Genomic DNA, 17,905 nt, shown 5'->3' with positions numbered 1-17,905 from the left:
CTCCTGGGGTGCCTGGTTGTGCTCCCTGGCAGGTTTACCAGCGGAAATCCTCCTCCTGCAGGAGCACAATGGCTGGGGGCTCTCCAGGGTGAGCAGCAGCCAGGGAAAACAAACACCATCCTGTTACAGCACATTTCTACGGGGGCCTGGATTTAAAAACCTCATGTATGAGGTTCAATTGCCATGATATTATATCTAGCAATACATTTCTGACAGGAGAGGAAGTACTTTATCACCCTAATGTTTATTTTTCTTTATGGTGTATGGGGATATTCTAGTTTCTGTGTATTTCAACCCAATATTTTTGCAGGGAATGTTTTAGCTATTGACTGCCCTAAGAAATGCTGGCTTCTCTGAGGTTTGTGTCTATAGTTCTGTCACAGAGAAATAAGCTTTCCCTGATCCCTGGGAGCAAATTACTTTCAGTGCCCATTTGTCTTTCAGGGTGTTTTTTCTTATTTCCTTTTAATTAGTTGTTGTGCATTTCAGGGCAATCATTACAAAATGGTGATGCTTTGTGCTGCTCATTGTGCTTCATTGGGGAAGTGTCACGGGACGCTTTAGATGGCTGGATTCCATAAAGGCCCTTTGGATGCAGGGTTTGGTTGTGTTTAGGAGGGGGCTGTGACCCCCGTGTCTGTCCCAGCCCCATCCCTGCCTTGCCACCAGTGCACCTCCTTCATCCTCATCCCGTGCATGCAGCTGGAGCTGACGAGCAGATGCTCTCTCCTCTGCTTTGATTTCTGTCATTTCCTAGAAGGATTTCAGTAGTAACCTCAAAGGATCCCAAAATGACTTTTCCTGTTCCCATCAGAGATTAATTCAGTCTTTGTTTTCTCCTGCCTGCAACACCTTTGGGCAGAGTGTTTGGTATAACTTGGCAAGGGAAGAAATAACATCAGAATTGACCTTGTACCAAAATAAATACAGAGGAATTAATGTTTAGTTACAATTATCCTGTTCTCATTAACAGTTCCTCTGCTTGCTGTGACATACAAACTTCCAAGGGGTTTGGTGTGACTTTTGCCATATTTATGAACGCAGCTTTTCCAGACCAGCTGCTGTGTGAGGAAGGATAAGCCTGCTTACCTCCTAAAATGCCTTTCAGACCACTCTATGTATTTGCTTTACACCGATAAAGATAAAAATAAAGAGAGTTAAATGGTTCCTCTTAGCTACATTATTCCTATATTGAATTACAGCAGAGAAATCAGTTTTTCTGAAAGCTGCTGCCTATCATTACACTGATTCAGCCTGTTGTACTGATAGCATCGAATGTAAGTTTCTCCAAAAGTATTTCTTAGCATGACAGACTTGATTTTGATTCCTTGGGCTCCTTAAATCTTATTTTAGAGCAAGTTTCTGGTTCATGCCTGTAACAGGCAGACTGTAAACCTGTTGAATGCACTCACTGTCTGGATGTGCCACTTCTTATTTATTTTTCTTTCCTGCTGTAATAGTATCTTTCATATTTTTCTTTATATACTTTTCAAAACCACAAGAGACAAAGGATGCCTTTTCACTAAAAATAACCCAATTAAAACCTGACCTAATGATTAATTATTTGCAATCTGATTTTTACGACACGTAACTATAGTCACTACTTAATTAGAAAGAGTGCATCTCCAAATACTGAGTTAGAGAAAGCAGCTGGTGTTTACAGAATGAGCTGATCATTAACCCCGGCCCTGGTGGTGTCACCCTGCATCCCAGTATGCCCAGTGCACCAATTGCTCTGTACTGGGCACTGCTCAGGTTTTCTGTCCGTGGCATGGCAGGCTGTGGAGGGGCTGGAACAGGGCCAGGAGCCCGGACACTGCCCAAGGGGATGGGTGCTCTGTGAACAGCTGTGCCATAGAACAGCGGCTCAGGGCAGCTCCTGGTTTGTGTCAGAGAGAAGTGTGAGGTGCATTCTGTCTGTCCTCTCTGGGGCTGTGCTGGTCACCCTGCTCTGCTTCACTGGGGTTCCATCATCCTGTTGGCAGTTCTTGAGCAATGTGTGATTTCAGAAGAAAACCCTGAAACTGTCTTCTTTGACTCGGCCTTGATGAGAGCAAGGCAGAACCAACACTCTTGTCACCTTCTTATATTTTTATTCAGATTATTTTGCCTTGGGTCTGACAAGATGGGGCTGGTGCATCCAGATGAGGGCTGTCAGCCAGAGAAGTTGCTCCACGGTAGTAACGTCTTTATCTGGTTGGTTAATTCCTCAGGCTGGGAAAATGTGCAATAAAATGCTTGTTTGGAGGGTGTCTGATAGCAGAGGATGTGTCTGAAAGTAGGTCTCAACTAGACCCATGTGAATTAGCAGTGTCTTCTCAAGAAACTGGGGACTGTGGTTTCCTGAAGAGACAGAAAGATAGATTGATTGGAGTGTTTGCAAGGCTGGAGGAAGCCTTTAGGCATCCCTTCAAAATGTGCCAAAAAGGCAATGCCTTCACCCAGGCAGGGACATGGAGAGTCTTGGCTGTCCCACACAGCTGAGCATCCTCTCTGTGGCCAGCATCCCCCGAGCCGAGCCGAGCCGAGCGGAGCCGTGCCCGGGCCGGGTTAGGGCAGCCGCCAGGGCTGGGGTGTGCGGCTCCGCTCCGGCCAGGCTGTGCCCGAGCCGGGTTCAGGGCAGCCGCCAGGGCTGGGGTGTGCGGCTCGGCTCCGGCCAGGCTGTGCCCGAGCTGCCCTGTGCCCGGGGGAGCCGCCAGGGCTGCGATGCGCTCCCGGCCAGGCTGTGCCCGAGCCGGGTTCAGGGCAGCCCTCAGGGCTGGGGTGTGCGGCTCCGCTCCGGCCAGGCTGTGCCCGAGCCGGGCCAAGGCGGGTCCTGCGGCCGCTCCCAGCCGGACCCCGCCGGCCGGCGCCGGCTCGGTGTGAGTGCTGGTGCCGAGCCCCGGCGCGGAGCTCCCGGCACGGCGGGCACGGCGGGCACGGCGGGCACACGCTGGGCCCCGGCCCCGGCCCCGCGGCGCTCCGGGCAGGGCGTGCCCGGCCCCGGCTGTCTGCGGGCAGCCTGGCGGCACACACCGCGTCCCTCCCTCCCCGCCAGGTGCCGCCGGGCCGCGGCCGTGCTTCGCTCGGCTGTGCCTCCGTGCCGTGCCCGCTGCCCGGCGGGGCTCGGCCCCGGCACTGCCCCCGGCCGGGCCCTGGCAGGGCAGGAACGCCGCTTCCCTCCTGCGCCCGAGCCCGGCGTTCGGAGAGGGGAGCGGCGCGGATTCGGCATTGCCGGAGCCGGTGAAGGGCTGTGGCGCTCACACCGCCGTGCAAGTACACACAGGGTGCTGTCAAACGGTGCCAGGCTGGGGCTGGGCACTGCTGGGGCTTGCTAAAACATGGGACAATATCACATGCTTGTTATTTGGCTAAAAATGCATGGGTCACTAAGTCACATCTGCCTCTCTCCTTATATGTAATATTTCAGTGTGGGCATAGGCCAAGTAGCAACAACCCTCCATGGCCACACAGAAATTAAACCAGACTTTGAAATGTAATTTTCATGTTCTCCTTTGGCAGAGGGGACTTGCTCCCTGTCACTGCCTGCTGGTCTGTGCCCATGCTGGAGCATGGCTGGGTTATACAGAGTGGGGCTGTACAAAAGGCTGTGCATTATTGCTGTCCTTTGGAAACATCTCCATGGCTGGAATTACTGTGTTCTGTGTGAAGGCAGACTCACCTTGTGCTTCCACTTGTGCCCCTTGGCAGTTTGACAGCAGAACACTTTTAAACGTGGCTGTTTTGGGTCACAGATGCACAAGTGGTATGGAAGCAAAAGGGATACTTTGGTAAAACTCCACAGCTTTCACCAGAGCAGCGTTTCCTGCCCAGCAGCAGCCGTGCTTTGGGTTAAATATTGAGAGTAACTAGTAGGTAGTTGGCTGTGGTTTTTCCCTGAAGAATTTCTTTGTTTCTAAATGTGGCTGTGAGCTGTTGATGCCTCTGTCATTTAGGGGACAGGCAGTGCCCCCCACAGCTGGGCAGCTCAGATCTGAGATGGCAGTTTGGAGATGGGATCAAAGTGCCCAAATCCTGGCTGTGCACTGGTTTGGAGATGCCAGCTGTGTGCTGAGGTGGCAGGAGGTGTGCAGGAGGTGGCAGGAGGCACAGGAGGTGCAGGAGGTGTGCTGAGGTGCAGGACGTGGCAGGAGGCACAGGAGGCACAGGAGGTGCAGGAGGTGTACAGGAGGCGCAGGAGGTGCGCAGGAGGTGCAGGAGGTGTGCTGAGGTGCAGGAGGCACAGGAGGCGCAGGAGGTGTGCAGGAGGTGCAGGAGGGTGTGCAGGAGGTTCACAGGAGGTGCAGGAGGTGTGCTGAGGTGGCAGGAGGTGCAGGAGGTGGCAGGAGGTGCAGGAGGTGTGCAGGAGGTGCAGGAGGTGCAGGAGGTGCAGGAGGTGGCAGGAGGTGCGCAGGAGGTGCAGGAGGTGCAGGAGGTGCGCAGGAGGTGCAGGAGGTGCAGGAGGTGCAGGAGGTGTGCAGGAGGTGCAGGAGGTGTGCAGGAGGTACAGGAGGTGTGCAGGAGGTGCAGGAGGTGCGCAGGAGGTGGCAGGAGGTGCGCAGGAGGTGCAGGAGGTGTGCTGAGGTGGCAGGAGGTGCGCAGGAGGCGCAGGAGGTGCGCAGGAGGTGCAGGAGGTGTGCTGAGGTGGCAGGAGGTGCAGGAGGCGCAGGAGGTGCGCAGGAGGTGCAGGAGGTGTGCTGAGGTGGCAGAAGGTGCGCAGGAGGTGGCAGGAGGCACAGGAGGTGGCAGGAGGCACAGGAGGTGGCAGGAGGCACAGGAGGTGCAGGAGGTGGCAGGAGGTGGCAGGAGGTGTGCAGGAGGTGTGCTGAGGTGTGCTGAGGTGGCAGGAGGTGCAGGAGGTGTGCAGTTGGTGCAGCCCCACCTGCACCCGCTCTGGGCAGTGCCCCAACGTGCCGCAGCACCACGGGCACTGTGCACGGCCAGCCCCAGAGCCTCACCCAGGGCATGTGAGGGAAACCAGCAACATTCCCAGGAGCTGATATTTGATTTGGCTGCCTCGCTGCGGGCAGGAATGTGCCATGGCTCTGGAAGCCCGGGGAGGCTGTGGAAGGCAGGGAAGGGGGGAGTTCCACTGGCGCTAGGCCAGGCACTGGGATGATAACAAGTAGGATTGAAAAAGAAAATTCAAAAATCCTAGGCCTGAAAATCTGCAAACTTCTTAAAACTATATTTTATTTTATACCTAGATACATTTAGTAAAAAAAAAAAAAAAAAAAAAAGAAAAAGGTAAAGAATACAGCGGGAATGTCTTTAGTAGCATCACTTGTTTGGGATCTACCTTTTGAAAGGGAAAAATGCCCAACAAAGCAGCAAATAAGTGTCTGTTGTTTCACCTGGTGCAGTTTGCATTTACATATGAATTTCACTTTTGGGACTTACATGTTTTTTTTTATTTTTGAGCCAACCTCCTCCTCCTTTATGCTGGACTCCAGCACTCCTCCCTGGGATGGAGCTCAGGGATGCTGAGATGCTCCCACTCCTGCCCAGTGCCAGCCAGGCCGGCGTGCCCAGGGCAGGTCTGCCTTGGTGACACAATTCCTCACGGAAAATACAAAAGCTGCCTAAACTACACAAGAAGGTACAAAAGGGTCAGTTTATTATTATTTCACACAGGGGTTTAATATAAAAACATGAGGATCCTGCTCCTGGTTCCCGTATCAGGGGAGAGACCTTTGTTTCCAATCTGGATCTGTTTGACACGATATCCAGCAGGAAGGCAAAGCTGTTATCTCCAATGCTGGGATGGAAATGAGGAGCATGGACACTTTATCTCCTAATGAGGGAGAGATGAGATTGTCCATATGTTTCCCACACTTCCTCTGATTCAGATAATCTCTTACAGATTAACCAGAGACTTCTTATCCTTTGCAAACAAAACAAAATGCTCCTGCCCCTGAAAACTTTAACAATCGTTATTTTTCAAAACAAAGATGTGAACAAAATTTGGAAAAATAATAAGACGGACAGAGTGGGGCAATTGGTCAGACACTGTCAGCTTTAATGAGAAAGAATTAAAGCTCCTGAAACGCTGGGAACAGAAACCCCTTCAGCAGCACCATGACACGGGCTGGCCTTGCTGCCTTTCTGAAGGAACTCATTATTTTAATAATTGCAGCCTAAGAAAAACTTGAGGCTTTGGACTCTTTAAGAATAATAACAAAAAAAGGAAAAAAGCTGGGCAGCGTTGTAATCTGTGCCACCACCAGTGCTCACCCTGTACATCTGGGGCTGATGACACATTTTATCTCAATTCAGAACCATCGCCACAGAGCACACCATGGCCTGAGTAATAACGTGCCAACGAGTGTGTCTGTGAGGAGCATTCAGTGAGCAGTTTTACCCGTGCAGCAGAGCACGGAGACTCCCCCTGCGGCACGTCGGGCACCGCGGGGAAGGCGGGTGGGCCCTGCTCTCTTTGCAGCCCGGCTAATCGTGTCATTACCCCATTAAATGGGGCTGTCTGCTGTTTGCAGCTCACTGTGCCTGGCAGTGCCACAGCTGCATCAGGAGAAAGGAGAAATCTGTCATTTCACCCAAGATTTTCAGATAGACATGGGCCCCTCTCCATGAAGGCCTCTTTTCTGATGGAGGCCTTGAGGATGTTGGGTTTCTGCACAGAGAGCTGACACCCATGGGAAATTTTATCTGTTGTATCTCCCTGGGTGAGATTTCTGGGTACCTTTCACCCTTATTGGGGGTTTTACTCTGACCAAGCTAGAGAATCTCTGGGAATCCCAGAGAAGGGACCAGGGTGCCTGTGCTCTGCTTGGAAAAGGCTTCAGGATGGGAAGAGACCCCTGATGCAGAGCATCCCTATCCCTGACAAAACACAAAATTCTGTAATAGGAATGGATGTTTCTCAGGTGACTATTGTAATTGATTTTATTATTTATTAGTGATTGAAATCAGGACTCAGGACTGTCTTTGTCACACAGGGCAGTTCTTGGGGCAGCCTCAGTGAGGAAGCTGTGCAGACACAGAGACCTGTTCCCCCCACTCTGCTGCCAGTGCTGGGGCCAAGCTGGGCCGTGCCAGGCTGTTGGTGGCTGGTACATGCCACGAGCAGGCTCAGGGACTCGTGGAGAGCTGTTCCTTCCACTCCTGCAGTCCCCCGTAGGGTGGGATGGTGAATCGAGCAGCGCTCTGCAGGGCAGGAGCAGAGGGGGACACCGGGGCAGGAGCGGAAAGAAATGACAGGAAATCCTGTGCGTGGCCGTGCTGGCTGCAGGCTCCCTCAGCAGCGCCTGGGGACTGCTCAGCCGCGCGCTGCACCTCCAGCTGCACCTGCAGCACGGTCTGAGCTCGGGCACTGCAGGGCCCGGCTCCGGAGAGGCCGCTCTGCTGCTGGCACGGGGGCTGTGGGTACGAGCCCCCTGCTCCGGCTGCGGGGCACAGCTGGCACAGCCGAGCCGCACGGCCCTTCCCCTGCAGCACTGCCGCACACCCCTTGTCCTGGGCCATGCCCACCGTGGACATGCCGGGCGGGAGCCGCTGCACGGTGTACCAGAGCTGGCATGGCCAGTGAACGTGGGGCACCATGGTGTTTCCCCCTGGTATTAGCGAGGGACATTTCCAGCTGGCCCTGAGCGCAGCAGAGCTTTGGGTGGAAGGGCGGCTGCCCTTGGAAGCCTGAAGCTGGTGGTAACCCCAGCAGAAAGAGCAAAAATGGGCCCGACAGCCCCTGGCTGCGAGGCCAGGCAGCCGTTATCTGCGGCTTGCAGCAGGAAGGAGTCCCGGGCACGCCCCAGCCATTGCCCCATTTCCAGGGAGCGCGGCCCATGGCCCGTGTCAGCTGCCAGCGGGCAGATTAACGGGGCACAGCGAGGCTGCAAGCGCGCGTCCGTGTCCCCGGTGCGAGTGAGCTCCGTCAGCGAGCGGGGCTGCAGCGCCATGCAAAGCACTTCCTCTGCCGTGGCCTTCTCTACCAGCAGAAAGGAACTTTTGCTTCCTTAAGAAAATACATGTGCAAAGCCCAGCCCGTGGCCAGCGCTGCAGGAAGGGCTCACTTCACTCCTTGGCTCCCCAGGTTTGGTAAGTGTCATTCTCCGGCCTGTCACCGCTTCCCCAGGCCAGGCCACCACTGCAGAGAGCTGCTGGCTGTCATTGGCCCCGGGGGCGGTGGCTGTGCCAGCCGCGCTGCTGTGCCCCAGCAGCACCAAGCAGCACCAGCCCAGGTGGCACCGAGCTGCTGCCCCGGGGGCGGTGGCTGTGCCAGCCACTCTGCTGAGCTTCAGCACCAAGCAGAACCAGCCCAGGTGGCACCGAGCTGCTGCCCCGGGGGCAGTGGTCATGCCAGCTGCGCTGCTGTGCCCCAGCAGCACCGAGCGCCAGCCCAGGTGGCACCGAGCCGCTGCCCTGGAGCGGGGCTCACCAGCGTGCCCAGAGCAGCAGGACACTGCGGCCGCCGGGACGGACGGACAGTGAGTTGATTGCAAAGCTGGACGGTTTCGTTGTAGTCTTTCATTGTGCTGCTTTTGCATGTGCGCCCCGCTATCTTGAGTTAGTGAAGACTTGAATAATTTATTAGAGAAATGAACAGTAAATGCTTTTATGCAAGGCATGAGTAAAAAAACTCTGTGGTTCTGAAGAGCATTAAAAGTTGCAGTCAGACCCACCATAGACCCTCTGTGGTGTGTGCTGGGGGTCCACTAGGACCCCTGTGGTGTGGAGGAGCTGCACCCTGAGTGAGCAGCAGCCTGCTCCCAGGGACACGTGGAACAAGCACTGCCATGGCGCCGGCATGCGCATCTTCTCTGTCTTCTGCTTTTGCTACGGTTTTATCCATTCATCATCTGTGGTGCTTACTGCGCTGGAAAAGTTGAGAGAGGTTCTCACATGCTTACAGGAGCCCTGTGAGCTGGTCTAACATCTGTTGAGTTCTGGCAGTAGAGGGGACACAGGGCTGGTGAGGCACCCCGCCATGGCTGTGCTCCGCTTTGGGTGCATTTCCCAGCGGGGTGAGTGCTGGCCCTCCGCATGGGTGTGGGTGTCCATCCCCGGAGCTCCTCAGCCCCGCTCTGGCACTCTGGAGGGCTGTTGGTTAAGCACATGGGAGGCTGAAATGACATTAATCCTCTGAGAGCGACCCTCGGCTTCCTACCGTGAAATCCACTGCTGCTGGTGAACGTCCCGCCAGTTTTCTGTGACTAAACACCACGTTGGATCACACGCAGCAGCCATGGGGCTGAGCACCCACACTGCTCCCATGGGGCTGGGGGGTGAACGGGTGCTGCTGGAGGGGCTCCAGCATGAGCTGCTGCAGAGAAGGAAAGACATTGCCTTTGTACAAAGTGCAAAGCCTATAATGGGTATCACAATTATTTGCTAGGAATTGCACTGTGGATTTTTCTCATTTGTGCGCTTGTAGACTAGGAGAGATTATAAGTATCTTATTGCTTTCAACAAAAATAATATCACACGGTAGTTGTGGGAGGCTTTGAAACAAAAGGACAAAAGAGTGTAAGGGCCAAGTCGTAACTGTGTGTGCTATATTTACAGAAATGCAGATGCAGATGAGCTCATTAAAAGAAACCAGTGTGCGGTGGCCTGGCGGGAAGCGTGTGCCGTGCAGAGCGGCGGGAGCGGCTCCGGAAGAGCAGGGAGGCTGCAGGGCCTTCTGCGGCAGCAGCACTGCAGCTCGTGTCAGACCTTTTTGGGGAACTTGAGCTTCGCCCGTGTTGCACAAATAAGGGCATCAGGAAGCAAACGGCTTCTGCAGGGCTGCAGTCGTGTTCAGTCCGGGTTTGAATCAACTCGTGTGGCTGCCTTTAATAAAGGCTCAAGGAGGGAAGGAAGATCAGAGTGTAGGTTGACTTAGTGACTGCTGTGTTGCAGCTATTTGGTGAGATAAAATGATGACACAGGACACGCTTGGAGCTCAGGTGGTTTCTGTCGGTGTGTAAGGCCAGGTACAGAGCCCCTGTGCTCCCGACGGGTGGGAGCCCTGCAGTGAGGAGGTGTGTTTGTTCTGCTCGAGGTGCAGCTGTGACGAGGATGCCCACAGGCACCCTGGTGTCAGGCTCTGGGACACACTGGTCCTGTGCCACGTCCGGGTGACCACTGGCCCTGCTGCCTGCCAGGCTCAGAGGGAAGGGCAGGCACCAATTTCAAAGGTCAGCTTCTCACCTCAACAGCACCAGAGCTGCACGACTCAGCCGGGAGAGCTCCTCTTTCTTGCTCCACTTGAGTTAGCAAAAAGGGACTCTAGAACACAAAGTAGCCCTCAAAAAACTTCCTTAGCACACAGTGTTTCTCTTTGTCCTCTGGGCTGAGCAGCACACAATGCTGAGTGTGCAATGACATATTTCTTTATCTTTGCTGTAAGACAATTAGTCTGTTGGAATCGCAGGTGGTGATTGTTGTGGGAGACCCCTGGATCTGAAATTTCCTCTCAGTTTTCTCTTGACCCTGCCCTGCCTGGACATTGTGTTATGAGAGAGCTTGTGCCTGACATCCATGCCCTAGGGTTTGATCCCCTGTGACCTGCATAAACCGACGTGAATGGAATGCATTCACTTTTCAGGATACAGTGAGAAATGCCCCCACTGTGCCCAGGATACAGCTCCAGTCTCCCAGCACCAAGACACTGTCTCATGCCATTATTTAGAAAGAATTTGGGCAAGGAGGAGTTTGTACAAAAACTTTGTGAGCAGAACAAGTGCTTTGAAAACGCCCAGAGCGGTGATGTCGGTTCTCAGGGAGGAAATGGCCCAGGGAGCTCTTTGTGCTTGAACGGGAACAGGAAGAGCACAAATGGCCCAGTACAATGTTCACTCCCAGGGCCCATCGGGGCCGTGCAGCCAGGGACACTGCACTGCCCCACAGTGAGGCAGGTAAATATTAAATACCATGGCATATCAGTTGTCATGGATTTTGTTCTGATCTGGATTAAACTTCATTGAAATGCAAGTGTAAGAACACAACATTTTTCTGAGAGAAAATTGAATGCTTTGTCCTTTCAGTCTCCCGTTTCTAGCACAAAGCCACCAGAGCCAGCCAGCAGGTATCAGAAAGCTCTCCCAGCCAGTGAGGTGCCGGCACTCCCTCGGGCATGTGGCACACCTGGATGCTCCCCAGGCTGGGCGGCTCTGAGGAGGGATGCTCACTAAACCCATCCTGTTTCCAAAGTGCTGCCTGCTCCGTTGCAGGGGTGATTAGAGCACAAGAAAAGCAAAGTTAATTGTATCCCCTCCAGGCTGCCAAATAGAACAAAAAGCCTGATGAAGGAAGCAGCTGGAGTTAGATCTTGAGACCAGGTAACAAAATCTGTCTCCCAAAGTAAAGTAAGGAATTATTTGTCATTACTTCATCTCACAAAACATAACCCTCTGCTCATGTGTCTGTGTTAAAAGATTTTTAACATATGTGACACTGGAGAGAAACTCTTTGTCACTTTCCTTGTCTCTTTCCTCGTCTCTTTCCTTGTCTCTTTTCAGTTTGTTTGTCATTCCTAAAGTGTGGCTAGCACCACGGGGGTTCGACGAGCCCTTTGCACATGGCCCTGTGTGCGTGTCCTGGCAGGGGACACACGGATACCCCTCTGGCTCATCCAGACTACTGGGTGTCCTTTTCTGCACCCTGCGGCCGGTGTCACCCGCACGGCAGCACCGACACGTGCCCGGTGCCGGGGCACAGCGGACCTGTTGGCCGGGCGGTGGGCTGTGCTGCCGCTGCTGCTGCTGCTGCGGAGGGCCGGGAGCGGGGAGCTGCTATGGTGGGTGCCGGGCGAGCCCCGCCAGCCCCCGCAGCAGCCGGCACAACGCCGCTCTGCATCGGCTGCTCCCGCTGAGATGAAGGAGGAGCGGGAGCCGGGAGGAAAGCAGGGTCCCTCTGCCTGCCTTGGGAAGCAATTCCTTAGAGGATCGCGTCCTCAGGAACGGCGTTGGGGGGGTCCGGAGCCATCGCGCTGGGCGCTCTGCGGACACGGCCGGGCCCGGGCAGCGCCGCCCGCCCCCAGGCCGCCCCTGCCGTGCCTCCCCCGGCCGGAGGCGGCGGGGCCGGGCACGTGTGCGGGCCCGGGCTCGGTGACTCATGAGGCGCCGGCCGCTCCGCCGCGGGGAGGATGAGGGAGGGCGGCCCCGGGGGAGGGCAGCCCGCCGCGCCGCCGCCCCGCTCCGCGCCTTCCCCTCGCTCCCGCGGCGCCCGGAGCGCGGAGGCCGCACCGGGATTAGGTGAGCGCGGCCGGGCCGGGGCCGGGCCGGGCGCCCCGCGGGCCCGGGGCTGCCGGCGGGCCCGGGGCCGGGCGGCGCTTCCGGGCGGGGCGGGGGCGGCGGCGGAAGCGGGCCCGGGGCTGGCGCGGGGAGCCCGGGCCGCCGCTGCCTCCGCCCGCCGCGCCGGCGGCACCGTCAGCATGAGCCGCTGAGCCGAGCGGGCCGCGCCGGCAGGGCCCCGCCGGCAGGCCCGGGTGAGTGCGGCGGCGAGGCCGGGCCCGCGGCGGGGGGAGGCGGGCGGCGGCCCTGCGGGGCGGCTCCGCGGCAACGGGGGCTCCGCGGGGAGCGGGGGAGCGTCGCTGCGCTCGGCGGGCCGGGGACAGCGACCGGCCTCCGCCAGGGGCCGGAGCGCGGCCGGGGCGCGGCCCCGCTGCCCGCGCGTCCCTGCGGCAGCGCCCGCTGCGGGGCTCCCCACGCGGGTCCCCGCCCGGAGCTCGGAGCCCGACCCGCCCGGCCGCGGGGCGAACAGCGGTTCCGCAGCGCCGGGCCGGGGCTCGGCCGTGGGTCGGGGCTGCCCGGCGGGCGGTGGGTGCCGCGGGGCCGGTGCCGCGGTGCGGTGTCTGAGGCCGGCGGGAGCTCGGCGGGGCAGGAGGCGCACACGGCGGTGCGGGAGCAGCACACGGCGGGGCGGGAGCAGCACACGGCGGTGCGGGAGCAGCACACGGCGGGGCGGGAGCAGCACACGGCGGTGCGGGAGCAGCACACGGCGGTGCGGGATCAGCACACGGAGGTGCGGGATCAGCACACGGCGGTGCGGGATCAGCACACGGCGGTGCGGGATCAGCACACGGCGGGGCGGGCGGCAGCACACGGCGGGGCGGGCGGCAGCGCCCCGTGCGCACTCACCGCACGGCCTGGCCCCGGCGGCTGCCGCGGTAGCGTGACGGAAAGAGAGCTTTTTGTTTCATTTTTGGAGAAAGTTCTTGAATTCCGAACTTTGGTTTGCAGGTGCAAACAAGTCAGTTTGTTAAGACGTTGGTATAGCGGAAGAGGAAAATGCAGGGATGTTTGTGTAAAATGGTTGTCTTGGAAAAATATGTGATTGTCTGGCTTAGAAAGAAATAATTTCTTTTGGTGATTTTTTTGAGGTGAGGAGTTTATGCCCCAGGGAAAGGGAGAGGCAGGACACGGGTGACAGAGGTAATGAAGTGCAGGAGAGCAGGTTCACGGAAGAGATGTTATGGGAAAGAGGGATGGAAGTAATGAATAGTGATGGTGAATAACTTAACTGGGTTGTATTTTTTTTGGCACTACGGAGAAGGGGTTCTAATGAAACGACAACATATTCCAAAGTGACAAGAAAATTATTTGCATAATGAATAATTAAGCGATGGCACTTGTTGCTGCAGGGGAGGTTTGGGGTGAGCGCTGAGGAGAGGTTGCAGGCTTCCCTCGGGCTGGCTGCATGTGACGCTGACCCTGGGCAGGCCCACTGGCACAGAGCAGTATTATGATAATTTAAAGTAGATAAAAGAGGAAATGAAAGGCTTGGTAACCCCGTGCTCACTGCAATGGTGACAGGACTGCTGCAAGTGGAAGGTTGGGCTGCGCCACTGCAGGAACCAGAGGTGTTGGGCGTCTCTCTGCTCTGGGCTGAAAGCAGGCATGGGCAATAGCCAGTTGGGGTGTATCCCACAGCTGCCTCCAGCCTGGTTCCCCCTGGGTAGGAGGATCTGTAATGCACTCCTGCAGCCTGTCCTCTGAGGGGTCTCTGGAGGGCAGGTGAATGCCCCATTCCGTGGCCTTGGTGTGATGTCCCAGCCATGTGCGGCTCCATCCCTGCATCGGGTGCTGCTCTGACTGTCCTCGAGCCGCCTGTGCTGGAAGCCTGCAGCACAAGGGTGATGCCCAGGAGATGGACACGGGTGCCAGCAAACACTGGAGCCCGCCCTGGCCGTGGGAGGCTGCTGCCCTGCAGGGCCAGGGTTTGGCTGCCCAGAGCAGACAGGCGGTCAAAGCCGCATGGCTTCACCTCGCTGTCCAGGGGGGTTTCTGTGGCCACAGGATGGTTCTTACACGTGTGGTGTAGATGAAGATCTGATGGTCAGCTCAGATTAAATCATAGGCTTCCCTCTCTATTTTCATTTCCTTCAAGTACTTGTTTTATTCTGCTGCTTCAGCGTCAATGGGGAGGTGGTTTTGACACAGAGATGCCTGTAATTAGGGGGATGAGCCTCAGCACCTCTTGATTCCTAAATAGTGGCTGATTCCTGCTCAGGAGCTGGTGGATAATAATCTGCAGACATCATTTTCTGACACTGAGGAAGTCATGCGTGTTGGGTTGTAAAAGGCCTTGTGGTAACTCCGTTACTTTCAAAGGCTTAATGGGTGTTTTCCTTAGGCATATTTTCGATGGGAATGCTGTAAACAGCATGTTAGCTAAGGCCAGCTGCTTAAGGTAAAACTGCAGGAAAAATTCTGTTCCTATTCCTTGTGATTTATGTTCATGCCAAGAATGATTTTTGCAACTATGAGTTTATCAGCAAATTCCTGCTACTACTCCTGTCCGGAGGGAAGGGAGAGGGAGGATCTGGCAGAGTTCAATTGCTTCCCTGGGAATTCCTACACTTCAGTGTGTCCTGCTGTGCTCAGCCCTACACAGGGACTCTCCTTTCCCTTGCATGACTTGTGGTCTCCACTGTTTGTGTGCCTTAGGGATTAGAGCAGTTGCCTATGCTTATTATTTTTAAATTTAATTTTATTAACAATTATATACTGTAAACTTAGTTTCCCAAGTTATGCAGCAAAGTAAACAATGTTTCTTTCCTCCTACCCCATAGTTATTTACCAAAAGAATAAACATGTAAATATGTTTGAGTGCTGTCCTCAGTGACATTTGGACATATCTGCTCTGCTGTGAATATTTGCAATTGCAATTCCATTAGTGTCAAAGAGAGTTCTCAGCAATTAACAAGGAAAGAGAAGGGACTGTTAAAACCATGTTGTGGTTGTGGTGAAGCTTCAGTACATCCTGAGCTGAGCAAATACAGGTAATGTACCGAGTGGTGGGGTGGAGGCTTGCTGTGGTTCCTGTGAGGATGCTGGAGCCCACTCTCCCTTCAGCAGTCTGTGCAGGGGCAATGGCCTAGTCAGTACCTTGCTCAGAGTAAAGAGCCAGAGACAAATGTTGCTCGCCCTGATCTGTGCATTCAAGACCAGCAGTAAGCTCTGCTGTTCTGAGGATGCTCTGAAGTCTGTTCAGCAGTTTCAGAGGCAGCAGCAGGAGAGCGACAGCAGCACCCTGAGCTGGGGCAGGCTGACAGATATGAGGTTTCCTATGCCCATTGGGCGGTTTGGGCGCTGGGTTTGATGTGTGCTGACCTCAGGGTGAAGTCCCACTATCTATCAGAAGAATTGCTTTTCCTAAGGGATCAATTAAATTTTTAAATGTCCACTTTGTGTCAACTTCTACCCTGTCAAACAGTCCACGTTTCAGATTATGTGCATGTAATTGTTATAGAAGAATATTTTAATCCAAAATATCTTTATTCAAAGTAGCTGGGAATAAAAAAAAGTTTGCAGTAGGTATAATCTATCCTCAGTAAAATCTGACTTGAGTTCTTACAGTTCAACTTGATTAAGTTTGAAATTTTGAAGGTAAAATTGCTGTTGGTACAAATTAGTAAGAGCAGAAGTGGTGTGTAAGGTGACAGCACTTCTGTCAAAAGGGGGCAAAATCCTGCAGTTTGAGTTCATTTTGGTTTGAATATACAGGTTATACAGGGAAACTGAGGCAGCCAGGCCTGAGGAAAATGCAACTGGGCCTGAGTTTTGTGTATCCATATTATAATTCCCATAAGGCAAGTGCACGACCAGCATTAGTCCAGCCTGGGGAATGGGCCAGCTCAGCTTGGGTCTGTCTGTCCTTCCAAACCCCCTCCTGGAGCTGCCCTGATCTGAGCGCTGTGATAAAATGTGTGACTCCTGTGTGCTCTCTTTGCTTTGGGCAAATAGGCCAAATACTTGTTTTCTCAGAAAAAATATTTTGGTACATAAATACGCAAGGTGTATATGAATAGCTGAAAGGAGTGGATTTCCACAGAATAAAAAGCAGTAAGCACTAGATAGGTTGCTCTAAACACCAAAGGGCTGGGCGTGTTTCAGAGCTCCTGCACAGCCTGCCGCGGTTGGCCTGGCTGGGCTGGGCTCCTTTTATCAGCCCCTCTGGAGAATGTGCAGGTGGCAGCTCCAGCGCCTGCTGAGTGCCCAGGTTTTCCTGTGGGAAGTGTACCTCGCTGTCCGCCCTGGGGCACGCTGCTCTCGTAAAAGGAATTTCTTTTCCCTTATGTAACTTGTTGGTGTTACATCCAGAGTCGGCTCTTGCAAAAGTGCGTCAGTCTTGCTTGCTGTGGCGCTGAAAAAACTTAACAGAGCGTGCACTGAATTCCCCCTTATCTCTCTATAGCACATTTTATGTATCTTGTAGTGAGATGTTTTGTTTCTGCAGTTTCAGACTTCGTGTTTCAGAAGATTAATAGACTTAGCAGCCCTGTTTGCTCAGCTTAGCAGCGATAACAATGTAATAAGTCATGAGACGGTCGCAGATCATCTGGCAAGGCAAAATAAGCCTTGGACTTGAACTTGGAGCGGGTATTATTTGCAGAGAAAAGTGAAATGTTGAAAGCATTATAAATAGCGTGTCGTGCCTGGGGTGGCCGTGGGTTCAGGTCTGCCTGCAGAGCCGGCACGGGAGGCGGCTGCTGGCATCTGCGTTCCCGCTCCGGATGGCCCGGCCGGCCGAGGGCAGCGTTTGTACCGTACATGGCTGCTATTTACTGCAGCACGTACAGCCCTGCCGGGCTGGGCCCGGGCTGCCGACCGTCCCGCAGCACCCCGCGCGTTCCTGCTGCCCGGCTGTGTCCCGGCCAGCGAGTCCAACTGCGGGCGGTGAGTAAGGACTGGGGAACCCAGAGCATGTTTGGGCTCCCGGCCCAATCCTGCTTCCCGAGAAGTTAATTGGAATTTTTGCCTTCTAAAAAAGGGAGAGCAGTCAGAGGTGCCCGCTCAGCCCCGCAGGGCCCTGGGCGCTGCCGTGAGCGGGCAGTGCGGGCCGGGCTGTCCCGGGCTGCCCCGGGCTGTCCCGGGCTGTGCGGGCCGGTCTGTCCCGGGCTGTCCCGGGCTGTCCCGGGCTGTGCGGGCCGGTCTGCCCCGGGCTGTCCCGGGCTGTCCCGGGCTGTGCGGGCCGGGCTGTCCCGGGCTGCCCCGGGCTGTCCCGGGCTGTCCCGGGCTGTGCGGGCCGGGCTGTCCCGGTCTGTCCCGGGCTGTCCCGGGCTGTGCGGGCCGGTCTGCCCCGGGCTGTCCCGGGCTGTGCGGGCCGGGCTGTCCCGGTCTGCCCCGGTTTGTCCCGGTCTGCCCCGGGCTGTCCCGGGCTGTCCCGGGCTGTGCGGGCCGGGCTGTCCCGGTCTGCCCCGGTTTGTCCCGGTCTGCCCCGGGCTGTCCCGGGCTGTGCGGGCCGGGCTGCCCCGGGCCCGGCGGGGACGGGCTGCGGGCGCTGCCGTGAGCGCGCAGTGCCGGCCGGAGCCCCGGCTGTGCTCCGAGGCTGCTGGGGCCGTGGCGCTGCAGTGGCGCTATCTGCACTGCAGTGACGGTACCGGCGCTCAGGAGATAAGCGTTGCCTTGAGATGTGAGTGCCCTGCTGTGGGAGCGCGCCGAGCTTGCCGTGTCGCACGCACCCGAGGCGGGGAGCCTTTGCTCCC

At 55.9% G+C, this 17,905-nt stretch overlaps 1 protein-coding gene across 14 annotated transcripts in view; it reads left to right on the top strand.

The window, feature by feature from the left end:
• Positions 1-7,798: 7,798 nt before the first annotated feature.
• MBNL1 (muscleblind like splicing regulator 1) overlaps positions 7,799-17,905 on the top strand; it is a 64,436-nt gene continuing 54,329 nt past the window's right edge. For 8 of the 14 annotated variants that reach the window (XM_058812117.1, XM_058812114.1, XM_058812112.1 and 5 more), the window contains exon 1: positions 11,999-12,170. The gene's annotated coding sequence lies outside the window, so the exon portion shown is untranslated. Of the gene's footprint in view, positions 8,032-8,386; positions 8,421-11,998; positions 12,171-12,294; positions 12,404-12,827; positions 12,940-16,684; positions 16,800-17,905 lie in introns of those variants that run through there. The other 6 variants (XM_058812118.1, XM_058812122.1, XM_058812109.1 and 3 more) reach the window with 6 other exon arrangements.

Source organism: Ammospiza caudacuta, chromosome 11, assembly GCF_027887145.1.
Source record: "Ammospiza caudacuta isolate bAmmCau1 chromosome 11, bAmmCau1.pri, whole genome shotgun sequence".
Classification (NCBI taxonomy): domain Eukaryota; kingdom Metazoa; phylum Chordata; class Aves; order Passeriformes; family Passerellidae; genus Ammospiza; species Ammospiza caudacuta.
Note: the sequence above shows the minus strand (reverse complement) of the source record. Positions and strands in the feature narration are given on the sequence as shown.